The sequence below is a fragment of the Neomonachus schauinslandi genome, chromosome 7 (assembly GCF_002201575.2).
Source record: "Neomonachus schauinslandi chromosome 7, ASM220157v2, whole genome shotgun sequence".
Lineage (NCBI taxonomy): Eukaryota > Metazoa > Chordata > Mammalia > Carnivora > Phocidae > Neomonachus > Neomonachus schauinslandi.
In genome coordinates, this window is record NC_058409.1 from 13606386 (window position 1) to 13632938 (window position 26553).

General features: G+C 39.0%; 1 protein-coding gene and 1 pseudogene across 1 annotated transcript in view; both read left to right on the forward strand.

Moving 5' to 3' along the window:
• PRR16 (proline rich 16) overlaps nt 1-26553 on the forward strand; it is a 205821-nt gene that overhangs the window by 94171 nt on the left and 85097 nt on the right.
• LOC123325457 lies at nt 22829-22943 on the forward strand (annotated as a pseudogene).

A 26553-nucleotide genomic window follows, 5' to 3' on the forward strand; every position in this document is an offset into this window, starting at 1 on the left:
GTCTTTGGGTCTAAAATAAGTCTCTTGCAGACAGCATATTGATGGGTCTTTTTTTTTTTTATCCTATCTGATAGCCTGTGTCTTTTGATTGGGGCATTTAGCCCATTTACATTCAGGGTAACTATTGAAAGATAGGAATTTAGTGCCATTGTATTGTCTGTAAGGTGACTGTTACTGTATATTATCTGTGTTCCTTTCTAGTCTGTGTTGCTTTTAGGCTCTCTCTTTGCTTAGAGGACCCCTTTCAAGATTTCTTGTAGGGCTGGTTTCATGTTTGCAAATTCCTTTGGTTTTTGTTTGTCCTGGAAGCTTTTTATCTCTCCTTCTATTTTCAATGACAACCTAGCTGGATATAGTGTTCTTGGCTGTATATTTTTCTCATTTAGTGCTCTGAATATGTCCTGCCAGTCCTTTCTGGCCTGCTAGGTCTCTGTGGATAGGTCTGTTGCCAGTCTAATGTTTCTACCATTGTAGATTACATATCTCTTCTCCCGAGCTGCTGTCAGGATTTTCTCTTTGTCTCTGAGACTCGTAAGTTTTACTATTAGATGTTGGGGTGTTGACCTTTTTTTATTAATTTTGTGAGGGGTTCTCTGTGCTTCCTGGATTTTGATGCCTGTTTCCTTCCCCAAATTAGGGAAGTTCTCTGCTATAATTTGCTCCAATACACCGTCTGCCCCCCTCTCTCTCTCTCTTCTTCTTCTGGAATCCCAATTATTCTAATGTTGTTTCGTCTTATGGTGTCACTTATCTCTTGAATTCTGCCCTCGTGATCCAGTAGTTGTTTATCTCTCTTTTTCTCAGCTTCTTTATTTTCCATTATTTGGTCTTCTATATCACTGATTCCCTCTTCTGCCTCATTTATCCTAGGAGTTAGTGCCCCCATTTTTTATTGCACCTCATTAATAGCCTTTTTGATTTCGACTTGCTTAGATTTTAGTTCTTTTATTTCTCCAGAAAGGGTTTCTCTAATAACTTCCATGGTTTTTTCAAGCCCAGCTAGTATCTTTAAAGTGATGATTCTGAACTCTAGATCCGACATTGTACTAATGTCTGTATTGAGTAGGTACCTGGCAGTCAGTACTACCTCTTGTTCTTTTTGTTGAGGTGATTTTTTGCTTCTTTTCATTTTGTCCAGAGGAGAACAGATTAATGAGAGAACAAAATGCTAAAAGGGTAACAACGTCCCCAGAAAATATACTCTAATAAAATCAGAAAAGACCTGAAGCCAGGGGAAAAGAAAGGGGAAGAAATAAATGGAAAAAGAAAAAAAGAAACAGAAAAAGATAAAAACACAAAAAACAGAACAAAACAAAAAAAACCAGAATATGATCAAATGTGATCAGGCTGGTGCATAGATCAGTGCCACACACTAGATTTTTGGTGTATTTTGGTCTGTTAGATGAAAGTGCCTCCCAAAATTTTAAAGAAAGAAAAACTTATATATGTACAAAAATAAGGGTTGATATGACGGAGTGATGGAATATGACTGTAAAGATGAAAATTATAAAAAATTTTATAAAAGGAATTGATTACAAGTTGCTTGAAAAAAGAAAGAAGAGGATTTTAAAAAAAAAGAAAAAAATGGAGAGAATGTGATCAGGCAGGAGAGTAGAACAAAACCGTACACTAGAGATTTAGGGTATATTTTGATCTGTTAGAAGAAACTATCTCAAAATTTTAAAGAGAGAACAACTTATATATATATGCCAAAAATACAGGTAACTACTATGAAGGGATAGAATATGACTTTAAAAATGAAAAATAAAAATGTTTTTTCAAAAAGGGATTGTTAAGATGTTGGTTGAAAAAGGGAAAAAGAAAAATTCAAAAAAAAAAGTTAAAAAAAATTAACTGTGAAAGACTAAAGAATCATGGTAAAAAAGCCGTGGATTCTATGTGCAGTATTCCCCTAGTGCTGGAGTTCTGCCATTCTCATTGATGGGTAAACTTGGTCTTGGTGGCTGTTCTCGCTGATCTTCTGGGGGAGGGGCCTGTTGCCCTGGTTCCTAAATGTCTTTGCCCCGGCGGAATTGCCCCACCCTTGCCCGGTCTGGGCTAAGCAATCTGCTCGGGTTTGCTCTCGGGAGCTTTTGTTACCTGCAAGCTCTCCGTATAATTTTGGAGGACGAGAGTGAAAATGGCCGCCTCCCAGTCTCCGCCCTGGATGAGCCGAGAACTCGGGGCCCTGCTCCTCAGTGCGCCCCAGAGAAAAGCAGTGAGTCACTCCCGTCTTCCCGGTCTCCGGCCGCACTCCGTGCTCACCCGGCCTGTGACCGAGTGTTTCTATCTCTGGCATCCCACCCCGTGTGGAGTCTCCAAACCCAGCAGATCCCTGCCGTGCGCTCCTGCACCTCTCCTCCCGGGGAGGAAGGGGAGTCTCCCCGGATCTGCCGCTTGTTGGGTCCCTGCTGGAGGAGCAGTGGCCCAACTGTGCCGCGGTTCACAGCTTATGGCAACCCCGAGCTGAGAGCCCGCACCTCGGCTCCGTCTCTGCAGCTGGCTTCCCTGCTCTGATACCGGGGAGCTTTGCCGCACTCAGGCACCCCCGGTCTTTCTGTGACCCTGAGGTTCCTGAGACCACGCTGTCCCACGAGGGTTCCACACACCCCCCCCCCCCCCCCGCATAGCCCCTGGAGCCACGTCCCTTAGCAGAGCCAACTTCTAAAAGTTCCGATTTTTTGCTCCGCGGCTCTATCACTTGCCAGAAGCGGCGGACGGAGGCCCCCTCCCCCGCCCTCTATCCTCCCGAATATCACCCTGGATTCACTTCTTTGCACGTCCTACCTTCCAGAAAGTGGTCGCTTTTCTGATGAAAGTTGTTGCTATTCTTTTTTTTGATCTCCTGTTGAGTTTGTAGGTGTTTAGAATGGTTTGATCCGTATCCAGCTGAATTCCTGAGACCAGATGAAATCCAGGTCTCCTCCTCCGCCGCCATCTTGCTCTGCCCCAGCTTTTGTCTTTCTTTGGTTTATTTTACTTAGTATAATGTGCTCCAGGTTCAACTGTGTTGTCGCAGAAAATGCAAGATTTCCTTCCTTTTATTTATTTATTTATTTATTTTTAAGATTTTATGTATTTATTTGAGAGAGAGAGTGTGTGAGAGCTGGGGGGGGAGGGGAGGCAGAGGGAGAGGAAGAGAGGGAGAAGCAGACTCCCCGCTGAACAGGGAGCCCGATGATTTGACAACTTGGGGCTCAGTCCCAGGACCCAGAGATCATGACCTGAGCTGAAGGCAGACACTTAACTGACTGAGCCACCCAGGCGCCCCAGGATTTCCTTCCTTTTAAAGGCTAATATTTCACTGGCTGTATGTATGTATGTGTGTATATATATCACATTTTCTTTATCCATTCATTTGTTGATGGGCACTTACCATGTTTACATACTTTGACTACTCTAATAAGGCTGCACTGAACATGGGAGTGCAAATAGCTGTTCAAGATACTGATTTTATTTCCTTTCAGTATACCCAGAAATGGGATTGCTCAATCAAATGGCAGTTCTATTTTTGATTTTCTGAGGAATCATGATACTGTTTTCCATTCATTGTACCAATTTATATTCTGACCAATAAGTAACATGAGTTGCCTTTTTTCTACATCCTTGCTAACACTTGTTATTTTTGGATTTTTTGATACTAGTCATCCCAATAAGTGTGAGGTAATACATCATTGTGGTTTTGATTTGCTTTTCCCTAACAGTCATGTTGAGCGTCTCTTCATATACCGGTTGCCATTTTTGTGTCTTTTTTGAAGAAATGTTTATCCATGTTTTTTGCCTATTTTCTAATCCAGTTATTTGGTTTTTACATATTTTGAATATTAACCCTTTCTCAGATGCAGGCTTTGCAAGTATTTTCTCCCACTGCATATATTGCTTTTACATTTTGTTCATTGTTTTCTTTGCTGTGCAGAAACATTTTAGTTTGGGGGCGCCTGGGTGGCTCAGTCAGTTAAGCGGCTGCCTTCAGCTCAGGTCATGATCCCAGGGTCCTGGGATCGAGCCCTGCTTCCAGCTCCCTGCTCAGTAGGGAGTCTTCTTCTCCCTCTCACTCTGCCCCTCCCCCCCACACCCCCTGCTTGTACTCTCTCTCAAATAAATAAATAATCTTAAAAAAAAGAAACATTTTAGTTTGATCTAGTTCCGCTTGCTTATTTTTTGATTTGTTGCCTGTACTTTTAGTGTCAAATCAAAAATAAAAAAAAAAAATCACTGCCAAAACTAATACTTTGGGCAAGTTTCTGGCAATTCTGGATATTCATTTTCTTATGCAAAATAAAGGGTTTGATTATATAAAATTGTAATTCCTCTGGTTTCTTTGGCATTCTTAAATAGGGATGGTAATATATAATTACATTTAGGTTCATTAAATACTTACTAGAAGAAATATGAACCATATCTGATAATTAGATTATTGACAATTTGAAATTATTTAGCATCCTTTGAAATATGTAATGTGTTTTTCAAAGTTAGGATTCTTGTACATAGATATTTCAGAAGAACCATTTTGGAACTCATTCTACATGGAACCTGCTGATATTAGAAAATGCTTCAAATTCATAAGGATCAGGGTTTGGATGTTGGTTAGAGGTCAACTACAAAGTATGGGAGCTTTTCATTAGAAACGAGGCATTTTACCATATTAGGGTTTTTTTTAACTTAAAGTTATTAAATCATTTCCGTGTTGTTTGGGTTGTATAATTTAAAAATCAGAAGTTTTTAAAACCATTGTTTAAAATAATCCATTCTGTATATTATTTAACTCGATTGTGGAAATGTTTTCAATGTGTCCATACACCAAACCATCATGTTGTACACTTAAATATGTTCCAATTTTGTCAATTATACTTCAGTAAAGCTGAAAATAAAGTAACATAAGTAATCCATTCTTCCACAAAACAGAATAATGGCCCTGAGATTTTTTTTTCCACCGAAAGGTTGGAAGAACCATTAAGACGTAAATTGATATGATGACTTGGAGGTGAATTCTTTCTTTGTAAAAATGATATGTGGTGTGGAAAGATAACAGACTTTTGGAAAGATTATAAATAGGATACTAACTCTACTTCTGTGTTTTTGACGTAGGAAAATTTGAAACAAAATAGATATCTTGTCACTAGGCTCTAATGTTAGCTCCATATGTAACTTTGAATATGATCTTGCCTATCTATTATTTTAAGTAAAGATTAGTCATATCCTTCTGGGAAACAATTGGGTAGCAATGCTTTTTTAAAAGCCATATATAAATCCCTTTAACAAATGATACTAAATGTCAGAATCTTCCAATTGTTTTTACACAATTTCTGTAAGGAACTTGAGTGGATGCTTTATACAAATGAGATACAGCTTGTATACTCAATTATGACATAAATAAAATACATAGGCTTCATTTGATACTTTGGTAATTTTGGTTATCTTCGGGTTACAGCATGCTACAGTACAAATTAACATAAAAATTTTTATCGGCTTATGTTAGTAATCCACAGTGGAAAGGTCCAGATGTATTCAGTGGCATAATGGGTTGTAACATTTTCTGGGTAGCTAATATACTGGTGATCCACTTATATGCATGTGTTTTGTACTTGTGTTAAAATGCTGGCTGTTTTTCACTTTCTTCATGTGTAATATATTAAGAGTTAACTGGGGGCAAAAGGATTTAAAAAAATATTAAAGTGAGGTATAACCTTGAAAAAGAAAGTGGTAAATTGGTATAATTATACATGCATTGAGATGAAATGACATTTTGAGGTTCTATACCCTTAAATGTGGAAACTAGTCCATTCAGGCTAGATAATATGATTAACCTTGCCTAAGCACAGAACCATTTCAAAACTAGTAGTTTCACAAATAATGCAGTATATGTTAAGAAAATAAAAAAAAAAAGAAGAAGATAGCAGGAGGGGAAGAATGAAGGGGGGAAATCGGAGGGGGAGATGAACCATAAGAGACGATGGACTCTGAAAAACAAACTGAGGGTTCTAGAGGGAGGATGGGTTAGCCTGGTGATGGGTATTAAAAGGGCACGTTCTGCATGGAGCACTAGGTGTTATACGCAAACAATGAATCATGGAACACTACATCAAAAACTAATGATGTATGGTGATTAACATAACAATAAAAAATTAAAAAGAAAACTAGTAGTTTCAAAAAGAACTTGTTCTGCTGTGTTTGATTGGATATGTAATTCATTGAACTGTGATCTGGAAAGATCATAGGTGTTTGAAATAAAGCCAGACTGTGACTTCTTTCTCTGCCACTTCCTACCTGTGAGATCCTTAGCAAATTTCTGGCCTTACACATAAAATAAAAATAAATAATGCTCGCCACTTATGGCTCTGTGGGATGGAAGAGTGCTGGCTAAGAAATATCATTGTTCATCTTAATGTGTGTTATAAGCCTCAGTAGTTACCCCTCAAAACCCAATACCTCTATATGTTGGCTAACTGAACATAATAATAAAAAAAAAGAGAGAGCGAAAAAAGAAAAAAAAACCCGATACCTCTAAAATACCATTCTATTTCATTGTTTTGAATACTGGGCTTTATTATAAGTGCAATTAACTTTGTAATGGCATCACAAATGGATTTCTTTCACAGTATTTTGACATTGCAATTTATCCCGAATAGTTTTTCCGCCTAAATTTTGACAAGGCTGATTTAGCCTAATCACACATGGATCATGGCATGTTCTGTGTTTTGTTTGTTTGTTTGTTTGTTTTGTTTTGGTGGGGGCAGAATTTGGAATTATTTATTTTAGTGAACTTACCACATTGTGCAACCATCATTATAAATCAGTTTTAGAACATTCTCACCATCAATAACAGCGCTAATGCATATTCCCCATTAATCCCCATTCTCATACCCTCTTCCTAGACAATCACTAACCTACTTTCCGTCTTGATAACCTTGCCTCTGTGTTAAAATGTATTGAACAAGTCACGGTTGTCTGGGTGGCTGACTACCCTGCCCATTCCAGTGGATGTCACCAAAACAATAGCTTGACTGACATGGGCTTTTGTATCCTATTGAGTTTTACATATTTTCTTTTGGTGTTTGTTTTCACCAACAGTCGAGAATTTCTTGGCCCTATAACTCTTTTAAAAAAAATGTCTTTTGCGGAGGTATATGCCATCTGCTGATGGAAGGGTTTTGATCACTAACTTCAAAATATGGTTCTATCTGGGTATATAAAAAACAAAGTGAGAAATTGGGACACTCCTCTCTGTTTTTTAAAAATTCATTAATTTTTTAAATAGTTTGTAGATAAACATCCTATAATTTTAAATAGTTTGTAGAGAAACATTCTGTAAAGTTTACGTTTCAAAAAGGCGATCACTCTACAGTGGGACTCTTCTCTGTCTCCCTGCCCCCACTCCTTCTCCTGGGAAGCAGGAGTGTTAATAGTTCCTTGACTTGCTTCCCATACATATTCTAGAAGCAGTTGTCTATGAATTCAATCAGAAAGGCACTTCTACCTTAACTTAGCCAGCATCTTGCTCTGCTTAGGCCTCACTCTAGTCTTTGATATATTATTCTTAAATTGTTTTTTTTTTTTAAAGTGATTTTCTTATATGCCTCATGGAGTTCTATCGGTTATTTTTCTTTCTGTTTCTAAGGCATACTCAGCTCCTGCATAATTTTTAAGTAAACTGCTTTTCAGCAGTTTGTGTTTGGTCTTTCATGCTTATCAGATTAGTGTGTTATGCTTTTTTATTTCTTGTATCTTATAAATTGGTGTAGAGGAATAAATCTATTGCCCTAAGCCAGACTCTAAGGGCACTCCTGTGTCTACCCATTGGTAGTATAGACTCTTAACTGCAGAATTCATACCCAGTCTGTGTTGCTGGCTTACTGGGCTAGCTTCTTTTTTTCTGAGATCTAATCTGCTTGCCTAGGGCCCTGTGATGGGCTAAATGTTTATACACCCCCAGATTCTCATGCAGAAGCCCTCACTCTCAAGGTGAGGGTATTAGGAAGTGGGGCCTTTGAGAGGCAGTTAGGTTTAGATGAGGTCACGAGAGTGGGATCCTCATGAAGAAATCATTACCCTTATAAGAAGAGACCAGAGAGCCTGTTCTTTTTCCTCTGCCGTGTGAGGATACAAGAAGGTAGAAGGCCATTTGCAAACCAGGAGGGGTGTTGGCTGGCCTTCCGAGCCTCCAGAACTGTGAGAAATAAATGTTTTTTGCTGTGTAAGTCACCCAGGCTATGGTATTTTGTCAAAGCATGCACACTGTCTAAGACAACTTGTCTACTAGAGCCTCTTACCTGAGGGACTAGACCTTACCTTAGCATTTCAGTGAATCTTCCTACCTCCGTGCTTTTCCCATTGAACTCGTCTGGAGTGGACTGAGTTTGCAGAGTCTGGTGGAAGGTTATCATTAAGATAAGTGACTTCCTTCTAGAGGACAGTCCCGTGTGATAAAAGTGATCTCTCACGTTGGCCCAGGCCCTATCTTGTCCAGGCCCTCTCTCCTTTCCACCCACCTCCACTGTGGTTCACCATGTCTTTTAGATGAGGCTATAGGACGTAGACAGCTGTGTGAATTTCGTATGGTTACCAGGTAGATTTCTGACACGATCTGACACAGCTTTAGTTTAAGTGAATTTACTAGGGCCTTGCATTGTTTCTGTGGTGTACATGCATCTCCACTACCTGCCAGACAAATGATTGCAAGCTTTGTGCTGTGAGGTGATCGCTTGTTGGCATATCAGTCATCTTTTAGGAGAGCAGGGGAATCCAGAGAAGCTGATGCAGTTGGAGCTAGGCAGTGTACAGGGATGGCAGGGGCTGTGGATGCCAGGACATGACCCTAATCATCTGGCTTTCCAAAAAATGTAGGTCTCCAGGTACCACCCAGGGAGATTCTGGATCAATGGGGCTGAGCTAAAGCCCAGACAAAATGTACTTTTTAGAACTCCTTAGGGGGTGACACAGTCGTACAGCTAGTGGGGAATCACAGCCCAGAGGGCAAGAGATGACATTTCTGCCGTTGGCTCTGATCAAGGATATGAGACATTTGAGAAAGATCTTTCTTAAAAGAAAACAGAATACAATCAACCGGGGTAAATATGACTTTTTAATGTTCTATATAAAAAAGAACGTAAAGGACCAAATGGTCCCCCTCAGTCTCCCCACTTTCTCTACCACCTAATCAAGGGAACAAATTCAGACTAGAAAATACTGTTCAATATTTGTGGATTTATCATGTGTTTTACAACATGGCATATAGACTGTAGCACTTTTCATTTCTGTAGGGAACAGGGTGATATAAAAGTGAGAATTACACATGCTTCTGCAACGATAGATCAGACACCACCACAAACCTTTTTTTTTTTTTTTAAGCGATTCTGATGCTTTTTTGGCACACAGTTTTCAGACATTAACTGTCTTGATATACTAGGTTAAGTTGTCACAACCATCTGAGTAGAAGTTTTGTGAAATGAATTTAGCTAATTTTATGAAAACTGTGAAATGTTTTTGGAACGCTGTCATCACCGGCTCCTGATAAATACAATAGAATCACCAGCCACTTCTCAAAGCTTTGATACTAGGTGCCCTGTCTGGTTTCTCAACTCGTGGACTTTTTTTTTTTTTTTTTTCTCCCTCTGGGTCAAGTGAGAGTCATTCATTTGACTCATGTTTTGACAGCCCCATTCCAAACATCCTTCTCATCACTATCCTGCTTTTAGAGGTTGTTTTCTTTCTATTTATAAATGTTTATAAACATTTGTTAGGGGTGCCTGGGTGGCTCAGTGGGTTAAGCATCGACTCTTGATTTTGGCTCAGGTTGTGATCTCGGGGTTATGAGATCGAGCCCTGAGTCCAGCTCTGCGATCACCGGGGAGACTACTTAAGGTTCTCTCTCTCCCTCTTCCTCTGCCCCTCCCCCCTCAAAAATAAATAAATAATATAAATAAATAAATAAATACATGTTTGTTAGATGTTCTAAGATTTTCTGTTATGTACTCATGAAATGCTTTCTTTGATCGATTGTTTACTTTATCCTCCATGAGCATTAAGGCACTTTACTTTTTTAAAAATGTGCTCTCTTACAAGCTTGCAGATTTCATACCTGTAAAAACTCTTGAGTGGTGCACAGACTCTTAGAGTGTCCAGGGTACTACGCTGGTGAGAGACACTTGGTAGGCAAGGGTTAAGGCAAATTTATTGCTTTAGTTTTAACAGTGAGTTTTTGGGGGTTTTCTATTCAACACGGAATCTTGCATCTGGGAAACTGAGCAAATGGAGTGAGAATGGAGAAGGCACGAACATGCTTTACAGAGTGAGTTTGTTTAATAAGGATTTATGGTCTTGGAAGAGATAATGAAATACAACTCGTGGTCATTGAACTCAGCAAGCTTATGAGTTGGACGAGGTGAGAAGCATACAACAGCACAGCAGAAGGTGCCCGTTGGAACATAGGACTCTATAAGAGATGGCGAAAACAGAACATCACCCCACAAAGGAAAGCAGAAAGGTGCCGTGGGGTCCTGTGAAGTCCCAGCAGGATCAGGGAGGGGTTCATACAAGAGATGGGAATGAAGCTGGGCTTTGAAATGCGGGAATTTGCTAGATGAGAGGAAAAAATAGAAAAAAATAAATGCCATGGGGGTGTTGGGCAAAATAGGGACCTGGCTGGGAACAGCTGGGTGAAAGGCTAATGCAAAGGAACTATTGGAGTTAAAATTAGGGATGTGTTAGGACTTTTATGAGACATGTAACAGAAACTCTGGTCAAAGAAAAAATAAAGTGGTAAGGATTATTGGATCAGACAGTGTAAAATTACAGGTAGAGGATTCAGTTTAGAAAGAGCTTATGAGGATCTGAAGGTGGGACCAGGACCTGGTTTCTCTCTTGTTGTTTCTTGACCCTGGGTCCCCAGGGTTTGTTCTGTTTCCAGGTTACAAGCCTTATAACTTTCATCCAGGAGATGAGAGCACCTCTGTAGTCAGTTCCGTAGAAGAGAAAAAAATGTCTTCCTCCCAGAAGCTCCAGTAAGCATCTCCAAATGGCTTACCCAGCTATCTTTGAATGCACAACTGTGGGTTGAGAGGAGGAGATGTGTTGAATGGTTTCTGCTCAGTTTCATTCCTAGAGCTGGCTTTGCCACACCCACCTGAACTGCTGGAAATGGAAAAGTGAGTTTATCAAGGGAAAATTAGAGTACTGTTGATGGAAGAAAGGAAGTATAGATGGTGAAAAGACAACCTCTAGACATCCTGCATAGTTAAATATATTGGTCCAGATGTATAATGTAGGGACTGAGGAAACTCAGATGGTTTTCAGTAGAAACATGAAGCATGACTCAGTACAAAGAGTAATGGAAAAGCATGGCATTCAAATAACCTACCACCTAGGCTTTATACTGGTAGATATTTTTACCAGTGGAAACTCTTGCATGTGTACATGGAGACATGTATGGTAATATTCATAGTAGTACTATTCACAGTAGCAAATTTGAAAACCATCTAAATGGGAATAAGTATAAGAGGAGATGAGTAATTTGTTGTGTATTCACAAAATAATACCATAGGCAAAATGAATAACCTGTAGCAAAATCCAATGACATGGATAAATCTTAGTAAGAAATTATTCAATGAAAAAATGGATTCCCAAAGATTATAAACATGATCACCTTTTTGTAAATTTAAAAACAACTAAGTTTTTAAAATAGGTAGTTTTTAAGAATAATGCCAGTGCAATAAAATTATACACAAAGGGATGAGACAGAAAATAAACAAAGAAGGTAAATAGGTAATATAAATGGCTGTGTCACATGGTTAGAGGAAAAATATCAGTGTGAGATAATAGAGTTTGCTGGAGGGGGAATGTTGGTATGTTATTTAATAGGTAATGGTCATCACTGTCTTCTCTTAGAAAGTGGTATTTAACCAGAGAATGGATGGAAGTAAAGGAGGGAGTCATGTGGGTGATAAGGGATGAAAACTCTCCTGTGCACAGGGAGTAGTAAATGCAAACGCCGTAGTTAATGCAGTGGGAGTGTGCTTGGTGTGTCCCAACAACTTCAGAGAAGCCAGTATGATGGAAGCGCGGTGGGAATGGGGAAATATGCTAGGATGTAAAGTCAGAAGGGCAGAGGAGGTTCAGATCATGTAGGGCTATCAAAGCCATTATAAGATCTGGTTATTAACATCCATTAGGTAGGAATCCATTGGAAGGTTTTGAGGAGATGAGTGATACAGTATTTTTAAAAGAGTTACTATGGCTTCTTTGTAAAGAAAAAATGGGAAGGCCAAGCTTGGAATCAGGGAGATCAGAGATCAGTTAAAAGGGTTTGAAGTTGGCGTCTGGGTGGCTCAGTTGTTTGCCTTCGGCTCAGGTCATGGTCCCAGGGTCTTGGGATGGAGCCTCATGTCGGGATCCCTGCTCGGCAGGAAGCCTGCTTCTCCCTCTCCCACTCCCCCTGCTTGTGTTCCCTCTCTCACTATGTCTCTGTCTGTCAAATAAATAAAATCTTAAAAAAAAAAAAGCCTTTGAAGTCATCCAAGAGAAGAGTGATGGTTCCTTGGGAAAGCATGATTGTTCTAGTTATCCGTTACTTTGGAACAAATTACCCAAACTTAGTGGCTTATGAAAAACAGCCAGTTTATAATATGTCACATTTCTGTGGGTCAAGCATGTAAGCAGGACCTTCAGCTGACCACTTCTGCTTCATGAGGAGTAAGCAAGGATCATGTAGAGGTATTTGACTGGCAGCTTCTATGGAGGATCCAAGATCACTTCCAATGCATGCTCGGTGCCTCAAAGGAGGATCAAGAAGTCTGGGATCAATGAATCCCTCTCTCCCTCCACATAGTTTCAGAACTTCCCTTTCCAGTATGTTATTCAGACTACTTACGTAGCAGATTACAGCTCCAAGAACAAGTATCTTAAAGAGACCAAAAGCAGTAGCTGCCAGTGTCTTCAGGCCTGGATCTAGAAAGTGGGGCAGCATCACTTCTGTCCCATTCTAAGTGTCTAAGTTGCCACGGAGCCCACCAGAACTACAGTGTAGGGGATTTAAACTTTATATCTTGGTGGGTGGACTCTCCAAGAATTTGTGGCCATATATAACCTGCCATAGTACAAGAGGTGTGGACTGTGGGAAGTGGCTAAATTCTAGTTAAGTGTGTAGCCTCTAGGTTTGGCTAATAGATTAGATGCGCCTTTGAAAGAAAAAGAAAAATCAAGGTTGGCACCATGACCTTTTATCTAGACACCTGGAGGGATGGAGTTGCCATTTACTGAAATAGGGAAAACTGGAAAGCAAATGTAGAGGTTCCATTTTGCACATGGTAAATTTGAGTTGCCAGGTAGACGCCCAAGTGGACATATCAAGTAGGTTGTCAGATACATGACTCTGGAGTTCAGGAGAAAGGGCTGAGCAGAGGCTATTTGCATATAGATGGTATTTAAATTAATGGGACTGGATGAGCTTCATTTAGGGAGGAGAGTAGGTGGAGAAGAGAAATCTAATTACTAAGCCTAAGGGAAGTTTAAATATTAGCAATTACTGAAATGAGGAGGACCTAGCAAAGAAGCCAAGAAAGAATGGGTCATGAAGTCATGAAGAACCAAGGGAAAATGATGTCTAAGTAGCCTAGTAAGACTTTTTGAAGGACGAGGAATGATCAAATTGGTTACACACTGCTGATTACGTAGGTGAGGACTGAAACTTGAATATTACCTTGGAGCCTAGAATCCCTTGGTGAACCTTACAGGAGCCATTTGTTTGAGTCATAGAAAGCAAAACCTATTAGAGTGGCCCCAAGAAGAAAACGTGAGGGAAGCAAGTAGAGAAAGCTAACATGGGCAAAATCCATAATCCATTTTCTTGTTTTCCTCTTGTCTACCAGAATGAAATGCCTCCATTCTCAATCTTGGCCTCTGTGTCTGAATGGAGGTGAATGGAGGGTGCCGGGCATTTGTGTAAACTTAAGGGCACTTTTTAAAGCTAATGTCTGTGACATGAAGTCTGCGACTTAAGGAATGTTGGCTAGAATGGTTTTGGCCATTGAATATGTCTCTCTTTGTCTCCCTCGCACACTGTTAAATATCCAGAAGCTTTCTCCACTTTGAGTTTAAATGCTTATTTGGAAATATTTTCTTACTATTGTGTCAAAATGGCAAGAGGAATAAATTCTAATTTCAAATCTATGAGGGAAAAAATGGAGTTTGAAAGCCTTTGGGCTTACACTTCCCAGCTAGCCATAGCTCACACCATTATATGCTGTCTTATTATTATTTCCTTCTTTGTCTCTGAAGGCATTGGTATTTGAGCTGTTGATTTCACTGTGGCAAGGCTACAACCTTCTCTTAGACTAATTTGGTAAAAGTTTGGTAGCACAGTGAGCTTGGAGAACATCAACCCCACAGGTAGGAACTCACTGGATTGGAGGAACTCACTACTACTCCCTGGATGATATTGACGGCCATGATGTTAATCATGGTACCATCACCTCTGCAACATCACTGCAAAAGAAGTTATTCTCAATTCACATACATCCCTTTGTTTTTAAGCTGAAAACAGCAGAACTTAGAGAAGTATATAGAGGATTCAAGAAAAAAAAAGTGTTACCTGATTTTCAAAATATATTTATGTTTACGTTAAACCTATAGGTATAGGTAAATAATGGGAGTAGAAATCCTGAAACTATTTTTTTTAAATAAAATGTTAGGTTCTCTCTTCTCTATCTGTTAAGCTGCAAAAGATAATTTTCCATTCAGTTTATTTTCATTTTGGTATTATTTCACCCAGGGAAGTACAATTAGGAATCTAAGGCTATTTATACTTAATATCCTCAAATTTGTAATTTCTGTGAAACTAAGTAGTTCATACATCAAAAGGTATGCTGAAACCATACTGCAAAGCATGTGGTCTATTTTCTCTTTTTCAAGTAATTATAAACATGGGCTTAACATTGTAGGATTGTTTAGTTTGAAAAATTCAAAAAGGACTGTTTGGATTTTAGACAATTGATTAGTAATCCAGAGCATAGGGAAAACATGACACAGACTTTGATTTAGTCAACCTTGAGATGTTCCAAATTCAGGATTTCTTCAGTTTTGAAATCTCTCCAAAGCCCCTAAGGTCTTCGCATTCTGTAGAGTGGAATCCAACATGTGATGCTCTCTATCGCCATCTCTGCCTACTCAGTGGTACTGCAGTTGTACCGCAACCACATTTGCTAATAGAAAACATTTACTTTTCTGGCCAAGTGGCTGTATATTGACACAAAATTAAGAGAATTTATGGAAGGCATGGAGACGAGAGAAGTTTTGTTTTGTTTTATTATTCTACTTTTTCTAATTCTAGCCTTGTAAGTCACAACAGATAGACAGACTGGGCTGGGCGTCCTAAATTTTGCCCCGTACGAGTATTCAACCTGTCTTCTTTTTTAAAACTCTGATAGGAATCTTCTCATGGAAAACTAGTAGTTTTGATATAAGTTAGAGCTTTTGAAAATAACTTTTTTTTTTCTGTGTGTAAAAGCACCATAGATTCATTGTCAAAAGTTTAGCTAAGAGACTGAAATGTAAGGAAGAAAGTAAAATATGGTATACCTCAAGAGATAACTGCAGGTTTGGTTCCAGACCACCCCAATGAAGCAAGTCAAATGAGTTTTTTGGTTTCCCAGTACATATAAAAGTTATGCTTACACTGTATCTATTAATCTGTAAACGGATCATACTAAATCTATTAAGTGTGCAGTAGTATGTCTAAATATACAATGTGGATACCTTAATTAAAAAATACTTTATTGCTGAAAAATGCTAACCATCATCTGAGCTGTTAGCAAGTCACAATCACTGATCACCATAACAAATATAATAATAATCAAAACATGTAAAATATTGTATTACCAACATGTGACCCAGAGGCACAAAGTAAGCACCATTGGAAAAATGGCACTTGCTGCACACAGGTTTGCCCCAAACCTTCAATCTGTAAAAAACACAAGATCTGCAAAGTGCAGTAAAGTGAAGTGTAATGAAACGAGGTACGCCTTGAAACACAATTCAAGGGCAAAAACTGATGCTTTCAAATAGAAGTCCTTGAATTCCCTCAATAGTCATTTCTTCCGTGGAACCAGTCTTAACTGTTAAAGTTGTTGTTGCGGCAAAGGAAACTTGTTAGTTTTATCAGTTCTCAGATTTTGGAATTCGGTGTACTTCTTTCACGAAGTATATCTTTTCAGATTAAAGCACAATGATATTCGTAACTATTTTGAACTTGAATATCACGAGAACCGATATTTTACTGTTTTTTTTATAAATGAAGAATCCAGCACAGTTAGGAAAATGTGAAAGCACTTCACTCAAGAAACATTTATTGAGCACCTACAATATGCCAGATACTATTTGTAGATGCTGTGAGTAAAAGATCTCGAACTCCTTATTCTCTGAGAAGCGAGTAAAGTCATGGAGTTAGGAATGTGGTGAGATTATAAGCATTGATTGTTATTTCATCCCTAATAAACTTGTTCCCAAACCACTTCTAAAAAGCAACAGAGTTATCCATAACACTTGCTATTTTGTGCTTGTGCATTAACAAAGCTAAATTTAGTACTCAAAATGTCTGCAGCTGTGGAGAAAGGATGCTTTTTGTTTTATTTTGTTTTGTTTTGTTTTTTTTCCAGTAAATACTGCCATGTCAATTGAGTAGATAGACTGGAAATAATAAATAAATTTTGAAACTACCTATGATTAAAAAAATCAATGTTAGTATCATTCTAGCTCTAAAAATGAAAGACAAAACTCTGTAACTTTTTAGAAAAAAATAGAATATCTTCATACCTTTGTAGTAAGCAAAGAATTTTTAAAGAGATACAGATAATTATAACTGTAATGGGAGAATATCAATAGATTGGGCTGAGTGAAATTGAGCTACTGTTTATTTAAAAAATCACAAAGAGAGGGAAAGGAGAAAACACAAGCAAAGAGGAGAAATGTAATATGTATATTTGAGAAGGGACTAATTTCCAGAATATACAGCTAGTTCCAACAAATCAGTAGGAAAAAAAAAGACAGCACTGTGGGAAAAAAAACAAAACAAAACAAAAAAACCCACAAATGATGTGAATGTCCATTTTACCAGAGTTTATCTAAAAGACAAAAAAATGGGGTGCCTGGGTAGCTCAGTCAAAGTGTCTGCCTTTGGCTCAGTTCATGATCCCAGGATCCTGGGATGGAACCCTGCATTGGGCTCCTTGCTCAGTGGAGAGTCTGCTTCTCCCAGTCCCTCTGCCCCTCCCCCCTGCTCCTGCTTGCTCTCTCTCTGTCTCTCTCAAATAAATAAATAAAATCTTAAAAAAAAAAAAAAAAAGCTACCCAGTTTCATTAGTCAAAGAGAAGTGCGAATTAAACCTACTTTGTGATATTTCTAAGCATGCAGCACAATGATTAAAATGGAAAAAAAAAAACAGACAATATGGGATGTTGGTGAGCACATGAAACAACTGGAACTCTCATATTATTGGTAGAAGAATAAATTGGTACGACTGCTTTGAAAACTGTGTCTGGAATCTACTAAAGCTGAACATAATATATACATTAAAATAGAGAAATTCCATTTCTAGGGATATACCAAAAGGAACTTGTTCATATATTTACTGAAAGACATGTAAAATAATGTTATAGCAGGAGTATTTAAAATAGTCCCAGAGTAGCAGTAACCCAATTACACATCAGTAATAAAATGGACAAGGGTGATAAAATCATATGATGAAATACTACATAGCAGAGAGAATGAAGTTTATGCAACAGTATGGATTACTCTTGTGAATTCATAACATTTCACTTCCTGTGTTGAACAGAAGAAGCCTGACATGAAAGATGATTCATTTATAAAAAATTGAAAAGAGATGAAATGAATCTATGGAATTAGAAATAAGAATAGGGACGCCTGGGTGGCTCAGTCGGTTAAGCATCTGCCTTCGTCAGCCCAGGTCATGATCCCAGGGTCCTGGGATCGAGCCCCACATCGGGCTCCTCACTCAGCAGGGAGCCTCTCTCTCTGCTTGTGCACTATGCTTGTGCATGTGCTCTCTTTCTGACAAATAACAAATAAAATCTTAAAATGAAAGAAGAATAATGATTATTTTTTTCTGGGGAGCTAGTAAATGAGGGATGGGTAAGGGGCACCTCTGAGTGCTGTTCGTAGCATTTCTTGAGCTATGTGCTGACGTTGTTAAGTGTGTTCTCTATGAATTCCAAATGCTGTGTGCGGTCTGCTGTATGTATGATACACTACAATGAAATGTAATCCTAAAGATTAAAAAAATAAATATAGGGGAAAATATTTGAAGCTGTGAAATGGCTTGGGATTGACTCCTCCAAGACAAAAAGCTTAACATTTTTTTTTATGAAAAAATCACTTCTGATAGTAAAAAAATGCCCACCCATCTCTACGACCCTTGGCCAGTTACTATCCTAAATTGAGCTATAATTCCTTAATCATGCTATTATTTTGTTCTTGTATTTTTGCCTGGAAAAATCAGAAACTTCTTCCTGAATTTAAAAAACAGTGACTGTAGCTGGATATTGATTTTTTTTTTCCTACCTTCGAACTTGTACTGAAATACTGGCTTTTCTTAGGTTTTGAATCTTCTAGCTCTTGGACCGGAGGCTCTGCCATTGGCACTCCTGGTTCTCAGGCCTTTGGACCAGCAATGGAACAACCCTGTTGGACTTTCTGACCACAGATCTCGGGACTTATTGACTTCCATCACCTCCTATGCCAATCCCTTATAATCTGTCTCTTGATTTCTCTCTTTCTATGCATCCATTTGTTCTGTTGACTAATACAGAAACCATTTTTATTTTAAAGACTTTATTTAGTTTGACAGAGAGAGAGAGAGCAGCAGAGGGAGAGGGAGAAGCAGGCTCCCCGCTGAGCAGGGAGCCCGATGCGGGACTCAGTCCCAGGACCCTGAGATCATGACCTGAGCTGAAGGCAGACGCTTAACCAACTGAGCCACTCAGGCGCCCCCAGAAAGCATTTTTTAAAAGATTTGGTTTTCTCATGCTGACAGATTCTTTTTTTAAATTTTTTTAAGCATGGGCGAATTCCAGGAAATGGTTCAGAATGGGTAAATAATTTCATATCTTTGCGGGGTCACACTAATATGATTCATGTATAACTATATATATAGCAATGTATACAGACAAGAGCAATATGTGTTCCAAGAATGTACTTTGAAATTTTAACAAAGAAATCCAAACCGGCACATTTTTATATTTTCATCTCAAATGTCCTGTTTAAAGCCCTGCAGTGTTCATATGGGGAAGGTAGTAGCATATGAAATCTCAGTAAGCAGAGGCTGTAAACTCTAAAAAATGTAGAAGCTCGAGAGGCACTGTTTTATTGAGCACTAGAGGATGACTTTAGCCCATCCGTCCTCCTCACGGACGGTGAGTTCAGTTTTGGGGAAATACAGTAAGAGCGAAGAAATAACACCAATTCAAGCTAATTGTTATTTGTGTGGGTTTCTTCTTTTTTGAAACACTGACATCCTCCTGAGATTTTGGGGAAACACCATTTCATGATCATCGCTTCCTGGGATTTTTGCAAATCTTGCACATGTCAGTGCAACATTAAAGAACACGCAGATGTTTGCTTTGGTTAGGTAATGCTTGCTGTGCCTTCTGCCTCTGTTAACAATACTGAACTTCTCTTACGCGAGGCAAAGAAGGACACAAGGGGGAACGGCGAGCCATAAAGTGCAAAGTATCAGCTCTCATTTATTGACCAATGACCATGTGGCAGGCACAATGCTGAGAGCTGTATTTCTATTCTTCTTATTTAATTTTCCAGCAATCAGAGATAGAGATGCTATTATTATACTAATTCTTAGAAATGTAGAAACTTCAGGAGTTACTAACTTACAGAAGTTCCCACTATTGGAAAGTGGCTGGGATGTAACTTAAACCCAGTTCTTTTGGAATCTGGAGACCAAACTCTTTTTTATTTTTTAAAGATTTATTGATTTATTTATATATTTGAGGGCGGGGGAGGGCCAGAGGCAGAGAGAGAGAGAATCTCAAGAGGACTCCCCACTGAGCACAGAGTCCCACGTGGGACTCAGTCTTACAACCCTGAGATCATGACCTGAGCTGAAGGCAGACACTTAACCGACTGAGCCACCCGGGCGCCCCTGGAGACCAAACTCTCCATTGGTAGGCTAATTTGTAAATGAAGAAGAGAAGAATAAGGGGAAAGGGGGAAGATAGGATAAGAAGAGAATGAGAAACTTAATTGTAAAATATTTCATTATAAAAGATAGGTCTTCCATTATAAAATATTTGGTAAAATAACAGAAAATTCGAAAGTGAAAAGTCAGCTAGACACCCGCATCCAGTTTTTATGCTGTGCATCCATTTGTTTGCTCATGGTGCTGTGATATATGTACTTTCGTTATCTTATTTTCTCACTAAACATTATGCGTTCAGTATTTTCGGAGGTGCTATAAATCTTTGTAAACAATTTAATGTTGTATAATACCACATTAAGAAAATGAGCCATAATTTAATTAACTGTATTTCCATCTGGGGACATTCAGTTTTTTGCTATGATATATAATTCAAATATGAACATCAGTATTCATAGACCTTTTTCCCAATTTGGGATTTATCACCTACCTCTGAATATCCATTTTGTAGGAAACTTTTTAAATAGTTGGTTCTCAACAGAATATTTATTTTAGAGATGGTGTATCATAGTAAGCCTTTTCAGCCTGATGTTGTAACTTTCCTTGCGATAAATTGTGTATCATTTTTTAATTTAAGTGTAATTGATGTACATTATATTAGCTTCAGGCGTACAACAGAATGATTCCATATTTGTATATGTTGCTAACCGATCACTGCAGTAAGTCTAATTAACATCCATCACCATATAGAGTTGAAGAATTTTTTTCTTGTGATGAGAACTTTCAGGATCTACTCTCTTGGCAACTTTTAAATATGCAATACAGTATTATTAACTATTGCCACTGTGGGGTATAGGATTGATTTTTAAGATAAAGCACCTCAATGTTATTTTTCATAAAATCTTAGAATACTGATGAGCTTCTTTTCTACAACTACAATACCTGTTTGTTTGTTTTTTTTTAATTCTTCCTTAGCCTTCCCAAGTAAGCCTTTTAGCAATACAGATCAGAAATATTCAAATGGAGATTACTTTTTCCACATAGCTAGCCTGTGTTCATCAACTTTTTTAAAGATTTATTTGTTTGACAGAGAGAGAGAGCACAAGTGGGGGGCTCAGCAGAGGGAAAGGGAGAAGCAGACTCCCCTCCGAGCAGGGAGCCCAATGTGGGACTTGATCCCATGATCCTGAGATCATCCTTAACCAACTGAGCCACCCAGGTGTCCCTGTTCATCAACTTTTTATTTCAAGTCATCCCTTATCACCTTTGGGCTACGTAGGCTTCCATGATAGTATTTATTCCTTTAAATCCCAAGCTGGGCCTGGTTGTTAGAATCATTTATTGACATCAGTCTTTCTGAGTCCAGAGAGATTGCCACTGCTTTATTTGGAGAGGTGGAGGGTGGGGAGGAGGTGCCTTATATCTCTTTAAACCGAGAGAAAGGGCTTCAACTTTCTTGGGAAAAAGACTGTTCACTGAAATTGTGTCTTAGCCGATGAAATTCTGGTCATAGCTTGGCATGCTGAATTTGCATGTATTTTGTCAAAATTAATTCTACATGAAATATTGGAAGAGGATTATTTTTCTACTTTTATGTCTTTGTTTTAAACTGTAGGCAGCCCTTGAATTTGAATATGATTAATGTCAGTAAGTAATTTAAAGGTTTAATGTGCTGACCTACTCCAACTGCAGATCATCACATACAATTATGTAATTGGCTGCACACAACAGTAGTGTGAGACAAAGAACCTGCTCAAAAATATCTTGAATACCATTAAGAGAAGATGTAAATATCGTAATAATTATGTGTATACCTGGACCTATGAAGTGCTTTTATTTTTAATCAATTGTCAGAGGCAACCTCAGGAGCTAGAGACCACTTTTAGCCTTGTTTTATGGATGGGAAAACTGAAGCATATATGAAAAGGTAAATAATGGTCCACAGGGGAGATGGACTTACTTTGACTTGAGGAGTAGGTTATTTGGCCGATTAGGGGGAGATATTCCAGGTGGGGTGTTCTGTGAAGGCTGATAGAATATCTGTGGACGTGCTTATTGGTAGATAACTGGGCAGAGAAGGGCTTAAGATGAACCATGGGTTTAATGACAGGTGGGAGGGAATTCTAAGAATGAAAACCGAGTAAACGAAAGTTGGTTTCAGAGTAGTATTTTTATGAGTCACGTAATTTTAATGGAATCAAGGGCTTATAGAGATATACTTAAATTCAAAGAAATCCATCAGGAGCTCATTGTGAGACAGTATGGGATAGAGGTGTCTGGGGTTCACAGTGTTGTGCATTTTCTGCCAAAGAGAATTCACATTCCATTTAAAACGAAAAGAAAGAAGTTTTAAAACAACAGTAACAGGGGCGCCTGTTTGGTTCAGTCAGTTAGGCCTACGACTCCTGGTTTCGGCTCAGGTCATGATCTCAGGGTCCTGGGATCGAGCCCTGTGTCAGGCTCCGCACTCAGCACAGAGTCTGCTTGAGATTCTCTCTCTCCCTCTCCCTGTGCTTCTCCCCCTACCCCTCACTCATGTGCTGTCTCTCTAAAATAAATAAATTTTAAAAAAACCCAACAATAATAACAAAACTATGCTCTTCCAACCTTGTTGGAGAAACATAGTTAAAAACATAGGGAAAGATTATGGAGCGCTTTAAAAAATAATCTGGATCGCTTCTCGGCCTTTTGGCTAAGATCAAGCGTAGTATCTGTTCTTATCAGTTTAAAAAATAATCTGGAATCTTCTATCAGTTAAAGAATTTTGTATTTTCTGAATGATTTTCTTCTTTCTTCCATAATGGAATAATTTTTGTAGGAATATGAAATTCAGAATGCTTATTTGCAGATAGTCTTTCAATAAAAATTAAAAAAACAAATTGCCCAAAGAGTATGAGGTATCAGACTGCCTTAAATCTAGTTGCAAATTGATAGTGCAAAGACAAGGCAGCCTGCCAAGTCTATTTCGATTATTCTTTGCTGCATAGCAAATCATTCCAAAACTTGGTGGCTTCAGACAGCACTGATCAACTCTTATCTGTCACGGTTTCGGTGGGTCTCAGCTAGAAGACTCAAACACTGGAGGTTGGGCGTATCTTCTCATTCATTCACAGGCCTGGTGGTGGGGCTTGCTATGGCTACTGGTTGGTAGGCCCACATGGGGACTCTTCATGTAGCCTGGGATTCCTCACAACATAGTGGCTGGGTTCCAGGAGCGAGTGTCTCAAGATAGAAGGTGAACCAGTCTGAGGTCATTTGCTTTTTTATCATCTAGCCTCAGAAGTCACACAGCCCTGCTTCTTCTGCATATTATTGATTGAGGCGGGTGTAAAGGTCCACCCAGTTTTTAGGAGGAGGGAACATAGACCTCACCTCATTTCATTGGAGGACTGCCATCACATTTTAATAGAAAGTGTATGGGAAGGGGTGTGTGTGTGTGTGTGTGTGTGTCTGCCATTGCAGAAAATGCAATCTGCCATTCCATCTGAGGGTTCTAAAAATTACCAGAGCCTGCCTGGCAAACGAGGTAGGAAGCAATGAGTCACATTCACATTTGTCTCCTGGAGGTATTTTATGAAAATGGCAAGGGTTAGGGCAACTCATAAGGGGAGACTTTATTCTGTCTCTTTTTAGCATCTGCATTTTGGTGAGTATTTGTACTGAGAAACTGGAAATTTTCTCTGTGGACTTTTACTGGAAACAGATCTAAAAATAAAACAACGGGGTCCAGGATAGAATAACTGTGTCAAGAATGGCATTGCAGTTGTTTCTAAATCTCATGAGATTTGGTCATGCTGTTCTGCCAAGGCTAAGATGAGTTGCCCGGCACAAAGAATACCCTGGACGTTGGTAGATGCTTCGGAACTCTGTTGTTGGTTGTTTGAATGGGAACCGCCTCCTCAGTGCTGGGCACCCTGACCCTAGGCTCTCCACTAGTTGCCAACGTTCGGCCAGGTTCTCAGACGTACTGCCGAAGCAGTTGGAATCACATCGGCATCTGGCCCAGGAGGTCCCAGCTATGCATAGGGAGTCGTTGGAAGTTTCAGAGGTTGTCTTGACTCTTTTTTATTGGCCCCGTGTAACACATCCAGTGTCTTTTGTGGGTCAGGCATTGTTTGCTACAACGCAAGTGCCGAGATATACAAGGTCTTCCCTGTTGGGGAGCATATCTAAAGGAAAGAAGGCATGCAAAGAGGCCATCTTGCTACAGGATATGAAGTGCCCTGACCCAAGGACAGAGACAGCGAGGTCTTCTAGGCAGAGGGGAAAGCACTTGAATAGAGACAAAATGCCCCAAGGAACTCATTAGAAACTATAGGACAAAGTGGGGTGTGATGGAAGTTGAGGCTAGCGGAAGTAAGTAGCATCCAGGACATAGAGAAAGACTTTATTCTTGAGGGGCATCGCCTGAACTACATACAAACAATGCCTTTTTTGAGTTCTGATTTGGAGTCTGCGTCTCAAGAGGACTCCCCAGTGAGCCCAGACAGGAAGGATCTTTGAGGTCATGAAGTAGCCGTACAATTCTAATTAAACACAGGGTAGTAAGTTGGGCTGTGAAACGTGTCATCGTTGATTAATAGACAGAAAAGTTAATTGCTAAAATTTTTTCTTGCTCTTATTCTTGAATTTTAAAAAGTATTTTATGAATGCTATTTGGGATTTGCTTTACTACATTGATACTGCTTTTCTATTCAACATGCAGTGTCTAATTTGATGCTCAAGCAATTTTTTTTTAGACAGGCACAGAATAAATTATCTGCATTTTATAATGGAGTAAAATGTATTTTGGATGAGTCATGAATAGCCCATGATCAAAATTTAGCAATTTATACAACCAGGAGTAATAGTTCTGACTTCTGACTTCAAATCACATGTTTAAAAGAAGGTAGTTTCTTCCAAAATAGCAGCCATCTGTGTTCATTAAGAGCCTACTTTTCAGGGGTGGCTGAGTGGCTTAGTTGGTTAAGTGTGTCTTCAGCTCAGGTCATGATCCCGGGGTCCTGGGACGAGCCCAACATCAGGCTCCCTGCTCAGTGGGGAGCCTGCTTCTCGTTCTGCCCCCCACCCACTCGTGCTGTCTCCCCCCTCTCAAATAAATAAATACAATCTAAAAAAAAAAAAAAAAATCCTACTTTTTAGAAGGTCCTCTGAAAGCTACTTTCATGTTATCTTATTTAATCTCTCTGGTGATCCTGTGGTAGAGAAACTAAGATTCAGAGATCCGAGGTCATTTCCATCATTATCAGGACAGAGTGGGGCTGATACGTGTCTCATTGGAATCCAAGTCCCTGGACTTCGCCCCTCACCAGATTGGCCCCCCTGTTGTCCTCAGTCTCTCAAAAGTATAAAATAAAACGGCAATGTATTTTACCCTTCCCCCATGGGAAATGAAAGGTTCAATTGTTAAAACAGTTTAAAAATCAATGGACTTCAAAATGCTAAATAAGAACAAGACAGACATGTCAATTTTACTTCTGGGCTTGAGGGAAATACATTTTCTTCCTGAAGTGAGCCTAATTTTTTACTAGTCAAATTTTAAGTCAATAAAGTGAGCAGCGTACATCACTACACAATAGTGTAAGAAAATTTTGCTGATTTGAGAGAATGAAGGAAGACGTTTTTTCTGTTTGGTTAAAAGTAAAGCCTAATTTGTGTTTGTCTCCCCTAATGTTTACATTCCATTAAGAATGTCAGCTATAGTATTCAGTGCATCAAGGTAGTGTTTCCAGCTGAGCTTATGTGTTTCAGGGACTTGTTAACACTTTACCTTCTGTTCTGGGATCCCCATTATCTTGGAGTTTACTCTCTATGTAGAGAAATAAAATACAAAAATAGATTTTAAATTGATGTGTGCAAATCATCGTAAATGTAATATGTGTAACAGCTCTCAATCTGGGATTAAGATATCCATCCTTCATTCTCCCCTTTTTCTTTCTTTTTAAAAAATCATAGGAGAAAAGTCCCAGTAAACTCCCTTGATTAGAATCTTGACTCTACCATGTTCTAGCAATGTGACCTTAAATTACTTAGCCTCTCTGGGCTTCAGTTTTATCTTCAGCAAAACAGGGATAATAAGAAAACCCACTTTAGGGGCGCCTGGGTGGCTCAGTCGTTAAGCGTCTGCCTTCAGCTCAGGTCATGATCCCAGGGTCCTGGGATCGAGTCCCACATCGGGCTCCCTGCCCGGCAGGAAGCCTGTTTCTCCCACTCCCCCTGCTTGTGTTCCTGCTCTCGCTATCTCAGTCTCTGTCAAATAAATAAATAAAATCTTTAAAAAAAAAAACCCACTTTATATGGTTATTATAAGGATTAAATGAGTAAGCTTTTATTTTAATAAAGAATAAAAATTAAGCTCATTAGCCTGATTTTTAAGGCTTTTTTACTATCTAATTTA